Genomic DNA, 15498 nt, shown 5'->3' with positions numbered 1-15498 from the left:
GTGTGTGTGTGTGTGTGTGTGTGTGTGTAAACAGGCAAACATAATAGGCACTTTTGCATATAATAATCACATGATGATGCCAACCTCACAGGGAAATACTGTTTCTGATCTACTAGGACAGCTGTCATTAAAATGATCAGTAGTGATAGGTGTTGGTAAAAGTGTAGAGAACTAAAATGATGTGTGTTTTAGAAAACAGCACTCAGCTGTTAACCACATTATCCAGTAGTTTTACTTCTAGGTATATCCAAAAAAACTGAAAACATTTATGTATTAAAAAACTGAGAACATTGAAATGTAAATAAATTATATCGAATAAAAAATTAAAAAAAAACTGAGAACAAATGTTCAACATGCTAAATGGACAAAACATAAAAATAATCCAATGTCCATCAACTGGTGAGCATTTTATATCCATATAATGGGATATTGTTCAACAATGAAAAGGAAAGAGCCACTAATACCTACTACATACTATGCTACATACATACCAAATACTACATACATTCTACTACTATATGTTTAGTAAAGAAGTCAGACATTAAAGATTACATATTTTACCATCTCATGTGAATTACATGTCCAAAAATGGAATATCTCTAGAGACAGAAAAACGATCTTATTTAAGAGATGACTGTAGGTAATGACAGCCAGCAAGCGGGCAAAGGAGAACTGTTTGGGGTGAGAGAAACGTCTCCTACACAGGAATTGGGCTTCTTCTAGTTGCTTGTTTCCACCATCCAGATCCTAGCGCCCACCTTCACAGCCTTCAAAACATGGGCCTGTGGGACTTCTCAGAGTTAAACCACAACATTCCACCTCAGGGCCTCAAACCTCACGACTACCACACAATGGAAAATATACTCAGTCTAACTTTAAAACTGTTAACAGTCCCAACATTGTTCAAAAAGTCCAAAGTGTCTTCTGAGACCCAAGGCAATGTCTTAGCTATGAGTCCCTGTAAAATCAAGAAGAAAGTTATATGTTCCAGACCTACAACAGCCCAGAGTAAACACTCCCATTCTAAAGGCAGGAATGGGAGACTGGCAAGGTCAGGCCACACGGGTCACACAAATGAACAGATGCGCTAAGAAATCGTAAACTGAACAGCTGCAATGGATGAGCTTCTGCTGTGTATATAGATAGGCTATTTATGAATAATTAAAAAGGAAGACATTATCTAGGCTTGCAATAACATTGTCTCCCTGTTATTTATTGAATATTATTCCTTTCTGTCAGCTCCTAGACACCAATTTTGGCATAGGATATAGCACTTATACTGTTAATACCTCAGAGTCACCTCCATTCTGTGAGGCAGGTATGGTTATACCCAGTCTTTTGAGGAAGAAACTGAGGCATGAAGCTTAAGTAGCCTGGTCAGTCTCAGAGACCGGCTGTAAGAAGCACAACTACAAGTCAATTTCAGGTCTGATCTAACCTAAAGCCCAGAACCAGGCCTGAGCACCCCACTGCTAGGCTAAGGAATGAACCAGGTATCAGCTAATAACATTTTCCTGGCAAAAGAAAGGAGAATGGTTGCCTAGCAACAAAGCTCACAATTTCAAAACACATCGGCTGGTCTCTAGCCAGTCAGAGTTTGAAGGCCTTCATTGCTGTCAATTGATGACGAGTGACTTGAACACTTAGTCAACCTATCCTCTTTAGCCATGGCTTCCCATTGGTCCAATCGTTCCCAGTGCAAATGAAATGGGTGTCTACAGTTGGCATGCCCAGGTGAATATCCCAGGAAGGTCTTATAAACACAATTCTTAGGAATCCATGCCCAGGTGGTTATAAAGAACTTTGGTATTATAAATTTATTTTTTTTAACAAACATGGGGAAATTGTTAAATTCATAGATTTGGAAGATAAGTGTGCCTGGGACTGGAGATAGGGCTCAGCAGTTCATCGCTGTATGCTTTTCCAGAGGTCCTGAGTTCAATTCCCAGCAGCCACAGATGGCTCACAGCAGCTATCTATAACATGATCGGATGCCCTCTTCTTGTATGCATGGGTACATATAGATACAACACTCGTATTAAAATAAATAAATCTAAACAGGGGGGAGGGAAGGGGACTGATGGGACTTTCTGGGAGTGGGGGTCCAAAAAAGGGGAAATCAGTTGAAATGTAAATAAATATAGCAATAAATTAAAAAAAAAGAAAACCATAAATAAATAAATAAATAAATAAATCTTTTTAAAAAGGGGGGTAAATTTGCCTTCTGATTCTATGACTGAATTCTGCTTTAGCACAGTGTGTGCTCAGCTACTTACTCATTGTGACAAAACACCAAAACAAAGGCCTTAAGGGAGAAAAGACATGTTGGACTCTAGGTGTCAGAGGTGTTGATTCTCCATAGCATCGAAGGCTTGACAAAAGCTGAGTAGATGCACCTTGGCAGTCCAGGAAAGCCAGCAATAGCTTGCCTTGCTTTCTCTTCTCTTCTAATTCTACCTGGGTCTCCAGACCATGGACGATGTCACCTACACTCAGCTCCATCACTCCAGCTCCATTAAGCCATCCTGGAAACGTCCTTACAGACACATTCAGTCTCCCCAGTGACTCTACATGTAAACACATCAACAACCGAGATTAACCATCTCAGTGTTAGTGCCACGTTAACAAGTTGACCTCTCCAAGACTCGGTTTACTTGTTTAGAAAGAGGGCTGTCTAAAATAAATATCTCTATAAGGTTATTATGAATTTTTAATTATAGGATGCTTCAAGAATGCACAAATTAAGCAAGAGCGAATCTTTCCCCTCTCTGTGTATAAGCGTGCATGTGTGAGTGCCTGTGTGTGTGTGTGCATGCGTGTGTATGATGCCTGTGTACACATTTCCTAGAGAGTCTTGCTGGCTGCATTGACTGACTATATTTCTTTCAGTAGCAGGTCAGCAGCACATATGCTGTTGGATAAAATCAACAACACACAGGAAAGAAAAATAGCCAGGCCCTCGGGCACTCAGGAGTGTGACCCCTGGGAGAGTCTTCAGCATTTACATTTGACCTCTGTTGACTCACTGACACCATGTTCTCTCACAGCCTTTCAAAGATGATCCTGAGAAAAATGGGTAAAAAGCCGCAAGAAGAAACACGAGACAAAGGCGACACCTACTGGCAGCCTGAGGTCCGTGCAGAAAGCAGTCATCCCTTAGTTCAGTTGCCCTAAACCCAGATCAGTTTGTCACCCTCTTACATGTGAAGTCTACTGTCAAAGAAACAGAGATCTGGACAAGGGTTTATATGTGCAAAGTATGGATAGGATAATGGTTGACGACAAAATTTCTATGAATAGGAAAAGATGATGTATTTACATATTCATGGAAAAAAAATCTGAGAAGGCTAAGAGCTCAGGGTCAGAGTGCTTGTCTGACATGCCCAAGGCCTGGGCCCAATGCTACCTCGGCAAAAGAAAAGGAGAAGAGGGAACTGAGGGAGAGAAATGTTACTCTTCTCTTATTTCTACATGTCCTTACTTTTCAAACTTACTGAATTAAGTGCATTGCTTTAGAAAATGTTAAAAAAACAATAAATATAAACTTATGTGAAGCAATAATTTCAATGACTTTAAAAAAAAAAAGAACAGTAGCTATAAAATAAGAACAAAAGATCAGGGTAGAAGATCTGAGGTGGACTACTGCAGCTCCGCCTCGGGTGCGGCCTCAGAGGGGCCGAACAAAAGCAGAGTCTGGTTCTCATGGCGGTGCCAACTGCATCTTAACTCCCTAACTTTGCAGGCAAAGTTAGGAAGTTTGCACCAAGAGCAGGCAAAAAAGGCAGAATCAACATCGTTCCATCGTTCCGAGGAAGCAGGCCGGGAGGACGTCCTCGGATGCTAGCAGCTGCCTGTTTGTATCACCTGGGCGGAGGGTTTTCTTCTCTAAGTGGCTGTGATTAAAAAGCCTGCTCCCCGGAGTAGATTATTCCAACTCTGTCTCTTCGGTGAATGTCTGACTCATTTCTCCCATGGAGTATGTCAAGGTACTGGCTCTTACACACACCAGTAAGTCTCTGCACTCCTCCGATCCTTACCAATCTCATGGTTAAACGAGGCAAGAGCCTTGCAGCTAACCTTCGGTGGATGCCACTTTTACAGGAAATACCGTCCCTTGAAAGTAAAGCCAACGAAAAGCAAACCAAAACTACAACTAGATTCCAGCCCACCCCTGTCAGAATGCTTATCACTAAAATAACAACCAAAGGCTGGGAAGCATGGTATACAAGGAAAGTGTTAAAGTTCTGTCACCACCGTAGAAACCAGGATGGTGGCTTCTCAATAATGCCTAATGTAGACCTACTATATGATCCCAGCTAAGTTTTTTTTCTAGAAATGTACCCAAAGGAGTCTAAATTAACATTCTACAGAAACACTTATCCATCCATGTTTATCACAACACTATTTACTATCGCCGAGTTGTAGGATCAGATTACATGTTCATCAGAAGATGAAAAGTAAAGAAAAATGGGTGTTGCGTAGATACAGAATTTCATTCAGCCATAAATAATGAAGCCATGACATCTTCAGAAAAAAAAATAGAAGGGAGTAGAAATGATGAGGGAGCTAGGTCAGACACAGAATTATGATAAATATTGCATGTTCTTCACATGTAGAATTTGTGTGTGTGTGTGTGTGTGTGTGTGTGTGTGTGTAGGGGGAGAAGGAGTAGACTAGAAGAGGGAAGGGGAACATGATAAATGAGAAAGGAAAGAGGAAAACAAACATGGAAGAGGGAACGACAAGTATTAGGGGGATAAGGGGAGACACTTGTGTGTGAATAAGAACAAAGAATGCGGTGTTTTTATAAAATTCCTATTGAATCTCATTCCTTTGTTAGCTCATGAAAATCAACAAACAGAAAAGAAGGCAGCCTTGTGTAAGGTCAAACTCAAGAACATCCTTCATGAATAATTAGTGCCAGACACTCTCACATACTGTTTTTAAAAGTGTTATTTTGTCTAATTAAAATCCTGTGAGTGATATCCGTATGAGAGAAATGAAATATATTCTGACCAATGTTGAATAGGTTTTATATTAAAGAACCAGGATTTGAATTCAGCCACAAATCCAAAGGTAAAGCCCTTGAGCACTATTTGGTGTGGCCATGTGGCTTTTAGGTCTCACCAATCCCTGCAGATCATGAGGTTGCTTCTCTGTCATTTGCAGCTGAGGATATCAAGGCCCAGGAAAACACTGTGATGGGCCCAGACAACTAACAAGAAACACCACAGACTTCACTTCCAAGGACAGCGAGGTCCCTGTCCAGTCTTAAGCCAATTTGGTTCCTCGTTCCAGGGCCTGCACTAGGGTTTCTGTTTCCATTTAGCACCACTTCCCTTGTCTGGTAACCAGAAACTTGAAGTCCACCCTGTTCTTCCATCATCAAATTACATATTCTAAACAGTACTTGGTGAACCTTTGAACTTCTGTGGAAACTGAAGATCCACACCATCGAGTTTCCACCACTGTAGGGAGCAGAGACTGGGAGTCAGGACATCTCATGTAGGAAGGGGCCACGGGCAGGAGAGAAGACGTCCCTCTGAGACACAGGCAGTCCCCAGCTGCGCCATCATAGTGAAGACTCCTGGGGCCCTTTCCTCTTCAGCCACCATATTCACAAGGTCAAGCTCTACCGAAGACACCAAGTCAGGGAAGTCAGCAAGGGACAGGGCGATGAGAATTTAAGTCAAGGTTCTCTGTCCAGAAGCAGGGGGTGGAGGCAAGTTTGAGCATTCCTGAAGGTTGTGGTCTTGAAATGGCTGATGAGTTCTTCACCCACAACTAAAGGCCATGCCCCTACTGCTGTGCGTCTATAGTACATCAAAGACCAGACATAATTAATTCACCTACACATTTTCTCCTGGAACTTTTCACTTTTTCTTCCTTTTTTGTAAATGTCCGAGTAGGGGAAATGTTTTAAGTATCTCTTTCCATTATGAAATGTTATTAGCCTCTTGATAACTAACGCAAATAAAACAAAAAACAAAAAGACAAGATACACACACATACACTAGAGTATTCTAAGTCACATCTGTCCATAAGATCTACCTAAGAGGGTGGCCAACTGTCCTTCAGTGAGATTGCCTTTATACCAATGACAACGCAGCAGACCCCAGAAGGCTACTGGACCACCATTATGGCCTACAGCATCCGTCCCAATCACAAATGCCCACACAGCTGTACCGTCCACCTCTCATGTGAATCCTGTGTGAGAATGTCCCTGATTCTGTAGCAGTTAACTCATTCATCTGGCAAAGCTGTCAAATGAGAAAAGCAAAGACCTCCACCTAAGCAGTGATGACATTTGTTTTTAAAAAGGAAGATTTTCAAGTTCAAATTTTAAAATTTTTCTTTTTATTAGTAATTAATAAAATTTAATTTAACTTTTAAATTACAAAATAAAAATAATTAAGTAAATCATGCAGTATTTTAGCAGGTGATTAAAGAAAGGACAGAACATGGAAAAATCAAGGTCTCAATTTTAAATACAGGGCTCAAAGAAGATTTAGCATCAAGATTACATTCTCTCATAAGGCTCAGAAGAAATTAAATAAGTGAAGAAGTACCTTGCTGGGTAGGAGGGGACTTCTCTAGGCAGAGGAAATAGCTTATGCAGAGTGTTGGGTCATGAGGGATTGAGTCATTTTAATGGAAATGTCTAGCAAAGTTTTTAAAGACATCACTTTGAGAGTCTGAATAAACACCCAAAAAGGTGGCCACTATGACGGAATGCCTTGCCATCTCCTATAATCATGGAATGAATGCGGGTGGTTTGGGTATAGACGCTGGAATTAACTTCTGCTAAGAGGAAGAGTTGAAAACAGGTAAAGGTCACAGCCAATCAAACTAGCGCGTGGGGCCCCTACCAGTTGCAGGGAAGGCTTAGGTGCAGGATTCCCCTGTTTACCCCATCCTCATATGTCAGTCAGTCAGTTCAGGAGATGCTGAGGGTCAAGAACTGCTCATCACCTCTCTGTTGTTTGAGACATTTGGAGTACACATGTAGACTCCTCCACAGGGCAAGAGAACCCATCACCCTGTCACGTGAGACATGAGGAGTAATTCACCTCCCCTGTTGATAAGAAGAAGGGCTTCTTTTCTGGTTTGGCCTACAGAGCCAGGGCTGGCCAGGCCTATAGAGAAAGTGCAGGAGCATCGGACTTCTCCTGAGATGAGACTGGCACACAGCTTGCCCTGGTGGCATGGTGCTCCCTTCAAGGAAACTTCTTGGGCTTGGGAACATCCTGCCATGTAGGTAGATTGTAGTTTTAGCCCATTTTACACAAGTATTTATTTTTCGTAACCAGTCTTTTTTATTTTTAGTGTACCTGATTTTAAATATTATTTTACATGAAATAATCTTTAAGTTTACTTTAAACTTGTTTTGAGTTACTTGCTTCAGGCTTAACTTAGACAATACATACAGAAGATTATTTAATGAGAGTCGTAAATTTGTTTCTCCCTCTAAGCTTGTATCTGTAAGTGAGTTATATTTGTACTTAGTATCACTACAAAAGTAGTTTTTAGTCTATTAAGGAATTTGATTATTTATAAGGGACTGATTATTTTGTGTGTCTTAATTATCGTTACCAGTTTATAGCAAGTAATTTTTTTAAAATTAGGATTATATGATTTTACCTAGGAAGGGATTGAGGTGCATTATGTGAATTTCTCAAATAATTAATAAAAATATTATGTTAGAAAAAAAGACAAAGTTGAAGTTCTATTAGTATCAAAGTAAACTTTAAACCATAGATACTAGTCTCATGGAGAGACTAGAAATCTCATTTTTAAATATTCCTTTATGGTGCATATTTATAAAATATTACAGTTTGTGCATGGTATTGGTACAGTGACAGGCAGGTGGATCAATGGAACAGGATTGAAGATCCAGAAATGAACCCACACACCTATGGCCACTTGATCCTCAACAAAGGGGCTGAAAACATCCAGTGGAAAAAAGATAGCCTGTTCAACAAATGGTGCTGATTCAACTGGAGGTCAGCATGCAGAAGAATGCAAATCGATCCATCCTTGTCTCCTTGTACTAAGCTAAACTCCAATTGGATCAAGGACCTACACATAAAGCCAGACACTCTGAAGCTAATAGAAAAGAAACTGGGGAAGATCCTTGAGGACATTGGTACAGGGGGAAAGTTTCTGAACAGATCACCAATAGCATATGCTCTAAGATCAAGAAATGACAATGGGACCTCATAAAATTACAAAGTTTCTGTAAGGCGAAGGACACCATCAAAAGGACAAATCAGCAACCAACAAATTGGGAAAAGATCTTCACCAACTCTACATCAGATAGAGGGCTAATATCCAATCTATACAAAGAATTCAATAAGTTAGACCCCAGAAAACCAAATAACCCTATTAAAAATGGGGTACAGAGTTAAACAAAGAATTTTCACCTGAAGAGCTTCGGATGGCTGAGAAGCATCTTAAAAAAATGCTCAACTTTATTAGTCATTAGGGAAATGTAAATCAAAACAACCCTGAGATTTCACCTTACCCCAGTCAGAATGGCTAAGATTAAAAATTCAGGAGACAGCAGGTGTTGGCGAGGATGTGGAGAAAGAGGAACACTCCTCCACTGCTGGTGGGGTTGCAAATTGATACAACCACTCTGGAAATCAGTCTGGTGGTTCCTCAGAAAACTGGGCACGTCACTTTCAGAGGATCCTTCTATACCACTCCTGAGAGGATTCCCCAGCATGTAATAAGGATATATGCTCCACTATGTTCATAGCAGCCCTATTTATAATAGCCAGAACCTGGAAAGAACCCAGGTATCCCTCAACAGAAGAATGGATGCAAAAAAATGTGGTATATATACACAATGGAGTACTATTCAGCCATTAGAAACAATGAATTCATGAAATTCTTAGGCAAATGGATGGAACTGGAGAACATCATAATAAGTGAGGTAACCCACTCTCAAAAGATCAATCATGGTATGCACTCACTAAAAGAGGATATTTACCTAGAAAACTGGAATACCCAAAACATAATCCACACATCAAATGAGGTACAAGAAGAACAGGAGAGTGGCCCCTGGTTCTGGAAAGACTCAGTGTAGCAGTATAGGTCAAAACCAGAACAGGGAAGTGGGAAGGGGTGGGTGGGAGAAAAGGGTGAGGGAAGGGGGCTTATGGGACTTTTGGGAAGTGGGGGGCCAGAAAAGGGGAAATCATTTGAAATGTAAATAAAAATATATCGAATAAAAATATTACAGTTTTATATATGATTTAGTTTTTCTAAGTAGATAAAACTTAACATTAACATAGACATAAGTAATTAGACCTATATCTATAAGTCAGATTCTGTTAACATGAATGGACCATTATGACTCTGGGAATTTATACATGACATGTTATAGCAAATTAAGATTGCTTATACATTAACTTTCTTGTTGTAGGTTTAGAACAAGAATCAAGAAGTTTAGGGAGAATTTAAATTTATATAATTATATTTAGTGATTTTAACAACTCTCTTGAGTTGTCTTAATATAAGACATAACAGCAACAAATAAATACACTATTTGTTGTAGGAAATTTTTCTAAAGGGGGGTGTTAGGCAATATTTGGGGCCTTTGCCCCTATACCAACGGTTTTTGATTGTTGAATAGGTGACTCTCCTCCCTGTTTTAGTTTTTAGCCTGTATTACCAAAAAACCTTAATGACTCATATAATTAGGGCTCCCAGAAATAATTAGGGCTCCCAGAAGCCCTTGACGCCTGATATAATTGGGCCCTAATCACATACTAGGAGTGACTGGATACTCAGGTGAAGGACCAGTGACCCTGGCCATCTCCTTTCTTGAAGGACTATTCACACTTAGTAGTTCAGCCGTCATTGTTTTAAGTAGACACATTGGGAACTTTGATGTTGGCAATTGTTTAGCTGAGAACATAGTGTGCAACATCACACCATGGAGAGAGTTGAGCTTAAATTATACATATGGAGTGATGCAAAAAATTAGTCCTATCTGTGCACATACTATAAGACTACTGGGACTTCTAAGTGTCCAAGTAAATCTTATAGAAAACATAAGATAGCATCTGCCTCTGTATCTGTAAGGCTCTGGCAGGGCTCCTCCAGAGACAACATAACAGGCTTCTTTCAGTACGCATTTCTTGTCATCCATAGTAGTTTCAGAGTTTGGTGACTGCTTATAGGATGAATCCCCAGGTAGAACAGTCTCTGGGTGGCCTTTTCTTCAGTCTCTGCTCCACACTTTGCCTCCATGGTTGTTCCTGTGAGTATTTTGTTCCCTTTCTCAGAAAAACCCAAGCACCCCCACTTTGGTCTTTCTTCTTGAGCTTCCTGTGCTCTATGAATTGTAACTTGTTTATTTTAAGCTTCTGGGCTAACATCCACTTATCAGTGAGTGCATAGCATGTGTGTTCTTTTGTCACTGGGTTGCCTCACTCAGGATGACACTTTCTAGTTCCATCCATTTGCCTAAGAATTTCATGATTCATTGTTTTCAATAGCTGAATAGTACTCCATTGTGTAGATATACTACATTTTCTGTATTCATTCCTCTGTTGAAGGACATCTGGGTTCTTTCCAGCTTCTGGCTATTATAAATAAGGCTGCTATGAACATAGTGGAGCATGTGTCCTTATTATATGTTGGAGCATCTTCTGGGTATATGCCCAGGAGTGGTATAGCTGGGTCCTCAGGTAGTATTATGTCCAATTTTCTGAGAGTGGTTGTACCAGCTTGCAATCCCACCAGCAATGGAGACATGTTCCTCTTTCTCCACATCCTCTCCAGCATCTGCTGTCACCTGAGTTTTTCATCTTAGCCATTCTGACTAGTATGAGGTGGAATCTCAGGGGTGTTTTGATAACTAAGGATGCTTAATATTTCTTTAGGTGCGTCAGAGCCATTCGAGTTTCCTCGGTTAAAAATTCCCTGTTTAGCTCTATATCCCATTTTAATAGGGTTATTTGACTCTCCAGAGTCTAACTTCTTGAGTTCTTTGTATACATTGAATATTAACCCTCTATCGGATGTAGGATTGATAAAGAACTTTTCCCAATCTGTTGGACTGAGCACAGGATCCCAAATGAAGGAGTTGGAGGGTGGTCTAGAGGAGCTGAAGGGGTTTGCAGCCCCATGGAAAGAACGACGACGTCAGCTAACCAGACACCCCAGGGCTCCCAGGGACTAAGCCATCAACAAAGGGGTACACATCGTTCCAGCCAAAAGAGTGGCAGAGGAATGCCTTGTTGGGCATCAGTGGGAGGAGAGGTCCTTGGTCCTGTGAAGGCTCAATAGATGCCCTAGGAGGGGAAATGGGAGGGGAGTGGGTTGGGTGGAGGGGCATATTCTTGGAGGCAGAGGGTGGGAGGATGTGTTCTGGGGTTTCGAGGAAGGGGAAACCAGGAAGGGGTATAACATTTGAAACGTAAATGAAGAATATATTCAGTAAAAAAAAATGCATTAAAAAAATTTAAACAACAAAAAAAGAAAACATAAGTTAGCTATAACTCATATAGCATGGAGAGGTAGATTTTTTTGTATCATAATCATCATTAAATTTATGTTCATTTTTCTCTTCCAATCCCAGGTGCTACAGAAGCTGTGGGTTACTGTGCAGGCATGGCCAAATCCAAGAACCACACTGCACACAACCAATCCCGCAAATGGCACAGAAATGGCATCAAGAAACCCCGGTCACAAAGATTTGAATCTCTTAAGGGGGTTGACCCCAAGTTCCTGAGGAACATGCGCTTTGCCAAGAAGCACAACAAGAAAGGCCTAAAGCATATAGTGGAGCATGAGTCCCTGTAGCTCTGGGGGTACTGGTTGGTTCATATTGTTCCTCCTATGGGGCTGCAAGTTCCTTCAGCTCCTTTGGTTTTTTTCTCTAGCTCCTCCATGTGGACCTGGTGCTCAGTCCAATGGTTGGCTGAGAACATCCACCTCTGTATCTGTCATGCACTGGCAGAGCCTCTCAGGAGACAGCTATATCAGGCTCCTGTCAGCAAGAGCTTGTTGGCATCCACAATAGTGTCTGGGTTTGGTGATTGTGTATGGGATGGATTCCCAGGTGGGGCAGTCTCCCCCACTGCTTGAAGGCTTGAAGGAGATGCAGAACAACAGTGCAAAGGCAGTGAGTGCGCACAGAGGCCGTCAGGGCCCTTGTGAAGCCTCAGGCCATCAAGCCAAGATGCCAAAGGACCCCAGTCGCAAACTCAGCCATCTGACTTTCCTCGCTCACCCCAAGCTTGGGAATCGGATTCGAAGCTACATGGCCACGGGGCATAGGCTCTGCCAGCCAGAGCACAAGGTTCAAACCAAGGCAGAGGCCAAAGCTCCAGCTAAGGCCCAGGCTTTAGCTCTAGCTCAGGCTCCCAGAGGTGCCCAAGCCCCTGTGAAGTACCCATAAAAAAGGCTCCTGCCATGTGAAGACAGATGGACTGCTGTGACACACCTACCCACACTCTATTTGCAGATGACCAGTGTCCTATGCTGTTTTTACAAATAAACTTGAGGCAAGATCTGTTTAAAAAAATCTAGAGGCAGTTGGGAGAGTTGCAATTGTCTTTGAACCCATGAACATTGTTTCAAAACTTGAGGGCAGGTAAGTTTGATCATGGACTGAGACAGAGTAACCAGGACCAAGTGCTAAGCCCTACAGTCTTTCAACATCCTCAAGTCTGGAGATGAGAAAACAGCAAAAGAGACAGGAGATGCATAGTCAGATGACCTGGAGAAGAACAAAGCAAAGAAAGGCAGATTCTAATTTCAATAACCGTGTAGTAAAAGATGATCTAGTCTCTGATACTGTTTGTCTTGCTTCCCTGAGGCAATGCATGCAGATTCTACAACCTGAACATTCTTTTTTTCCCCCTAACTCCATGCCCAGTCATCTCCAGCCTGCCTCATTGTCACTGAGCAGCAGGCAAAGCAGTAGCCTTGATATTGGGGAGACAGCTGAGATGGACAGATTTGGTATAACCCACGTCGAAAAGGGAAGCTATATGACAAAATATAAACCACAGATTGTACCCACATGTGACTCTATCAGAACACAGAATGACAGAATGCTCCTGTGACAAAATATCAGGGTGTCACCACCCTGAGGAGCTCAGCCATATGTCTAAGATGAGACACTGAACTCAGTGGAGAAACCTGCAGATCACAGTCTAGAGCATCCACCAATTTAAGATAAGAAACCTGTTGCCCCTAGACAATATTGTCCTATATCCTTACAGGAATTACTCTAAGGGGGTAGCAGTGTGTAGGAGTCAGAAACATAGAAATAATCCTCAAAGTTTCAACCCTACAACTGGACTTGTAAACTGGAAGTTCAAAAGTATTTAACTTTAACCTCTTAATTAAAAAGTGGTTGGGGATGGTTGGTTGGTTAATTGCTTAGTTGGTTAGTTGGTTGGTTGGTTGGTTGGGTTGGGTTGGGTTGGTTTTTCTAGTCAGGATTTCTCTGTATATGTAGCTCTAGCTGTCTTAGAACTCCCTTTATAGATCAGGCTGACCTTTAACTCAGAAATCTGTGTGCATCTGTCTCCTGAGTGCTAGGATTAAAGTTATCTACTACAGCCGCCTACCTCTAAAGTGTTTTCTGCCTGTGCCTATAATTCTGAATCTTGGGAGGCTAAAACAGGAGACCATGTGAAGGCACACAGGGTGGTGCAAGCCAGTCTGGGTTACATAGTGAGGTCCTGGGGTTTTGATTTTTAAGTACGGGACTTCTTTTAAATGTGTATGGGATGTTCTACCTGCGGCATATCTGTGTACTTCATGCATTCCTGGTGCCTACAGAGGCCAGAAGAGAGCAGAAGATAGTCTGGAATTGGAGTTACAAACAGCTTCAAGCCACCATGTAGGTGCTAGGGACTGAACACAAGTCCCTTGGAGGAGCAGCAAGTACTCTTATCTTTGGAGTCATCGCTCCAGTCTAGAGATCCTGCATTTTTAAATGTTTGGAATACACCTGCTATCCTTCCATTTTAACTCCAAGTCGAGCTTGCTGGAAAAGGGAAGAGGGAACATGAAAGGGGAGGATGAGGGCAGAGAAAACCCACTTCCGCCACATCCCACTCAGGGAAGGAAAAGGCCCAGAACCAGAAGGCAGACAGCATTGACTCCACCCAGGGAGTTTCCTTCCTGAGAGCTAGCTGTGGGGGAGAGGCATGAAGATGAGTCAGAAAGACTCCCCTTGAGGTTTTAAAGGTGCCCACGCAAATCTTCTTAGACTGAGTTCTTGGCTGCCAGAGGAAACAACCAAAACCCAAGGCCTTGCTGATACCCAGAAGCCACAGGGAAGGCGAGCAAGCCTGTGTTAGGGAGCTGAGAGCAGGGTTCTTGCTCAAAGCCTGAAGGTGCTTCGACTTCCCCTCCCACCTCTCCCTCCTCTGTGAGCTTCTAACCTTTTGATCCTACCCAAGTGAAGGGACTCTTGCCAGCTTGAGGGTGGCAAGCATGGCTCTGGCAGGCCTTGCCCTTCTCTCTTACCCCCTCTGTCTTGCTAAAAAAAAACCCATTGAATTCTTAAAGCTAGCCACCAAGGTCTGTTCCTTTATTTGGCCACTTCCTTCTCCAGAGGCTGACTGCCAAGGTCCAGCCATCAAACTATTGAAGTCCAGCAATCAAAAGCCCTCTTTGGCTCACCTAATTAACATGCCCAATCAAAATGAAATACTTCATCCTAATATGGGGTTTCCCTTTTTACCTTTCTTTATAAAACCTCCATTTTTCTATGGGCCACATCTAAGGACAAGGTCTATCTAAAGGCAATCCTTTAACCCTCTCTGGAAAAAGATCCTACCCCGTCTCCGTTGTTTCCTTCCCCTCTCCCTCTTCCTCTGTCTCCTGTATTTATCTCTTATTTCCTGCCCTCTGCACCTCTGGGGAAAATAAATCTCCTTTGTGTGGAGAACTTACTTAGTCTTGTCGGTCCCGAGCTGATAACATTCCTCATCCAGAAACATCTCCAGTGCTGAGGAGTACTCAGAACTCTCTTGTTTTTTGACACTTTGACATTTGCTTGTTTTTTTTTTTTTTTTTTTTTTTTTTTTTTTTTTTTTTTTTTTTTAAGACAGGGTCTTATGTAGCCCAGGCTAGCCACAAACTCAGTATGTAGCTAAGATTGACTTTGAACTCCTGTTTTTCTCCTGACCCCACATCCCAAGTTCAGGACTTACAGGTATGTGTTACCATGCCCAATTCCACATTATTTCACACATATTCTTTATCTTTCTTCTCTGGCATTCCCCTAACTGCCACCCTCCTGAAAGTCTGGTAGTTTCTGCTACAGGACTCCCAGAGTCAGCTGGAAACTGAAGGCCGGATCTAAAGCATTGAGCTTGGAGAGGGGAGTTCAGGCAACACCATCTGACAACCCAATACTCTTTGATGGGTACAAGCCTTGTTCTGTGGCTGCATCCCCTGGTACGTACTTTCAACCAGGTGGATTTGACCTCAGTAGTCATCAAACCCTTCAAGTTTTGC

The 15498-nt window shown here is 42.0% G+C and overlaps 1 pseudogene; it reads left to right on the top strand.

Moving 5' to 3' along the window:
* Window positions 1-11625: 11625 nt before the first annotated feature.
* LOC127688004 (60S ribosomal protein L29-like) lies at window positions 11626-12415 on the top strand (annotated as a pseudogene).
* Window positions 12416-15498: the final 3083 nt, after the last annotated feature.

This window comes from Apodemus sylvaticus, chromosome 6 (assembly GCF_947179515.1).
Source record: "Apodemus sylvaticus chromosome 6, mApoSyl1.1, whole genome shotgun sequence".
NCBI classification, from domain to species: Eukaryota; Metazoa; Chordata; class Mammalia; order Rodentia; family Muridae; genus Apodemus; species Apodemus sylvaticus.
The sequence above is the reverse complement of the archived record's forward strand: the minus strand, read 5'-3'. Positions and strand labels throughout refer to the sequence as shown.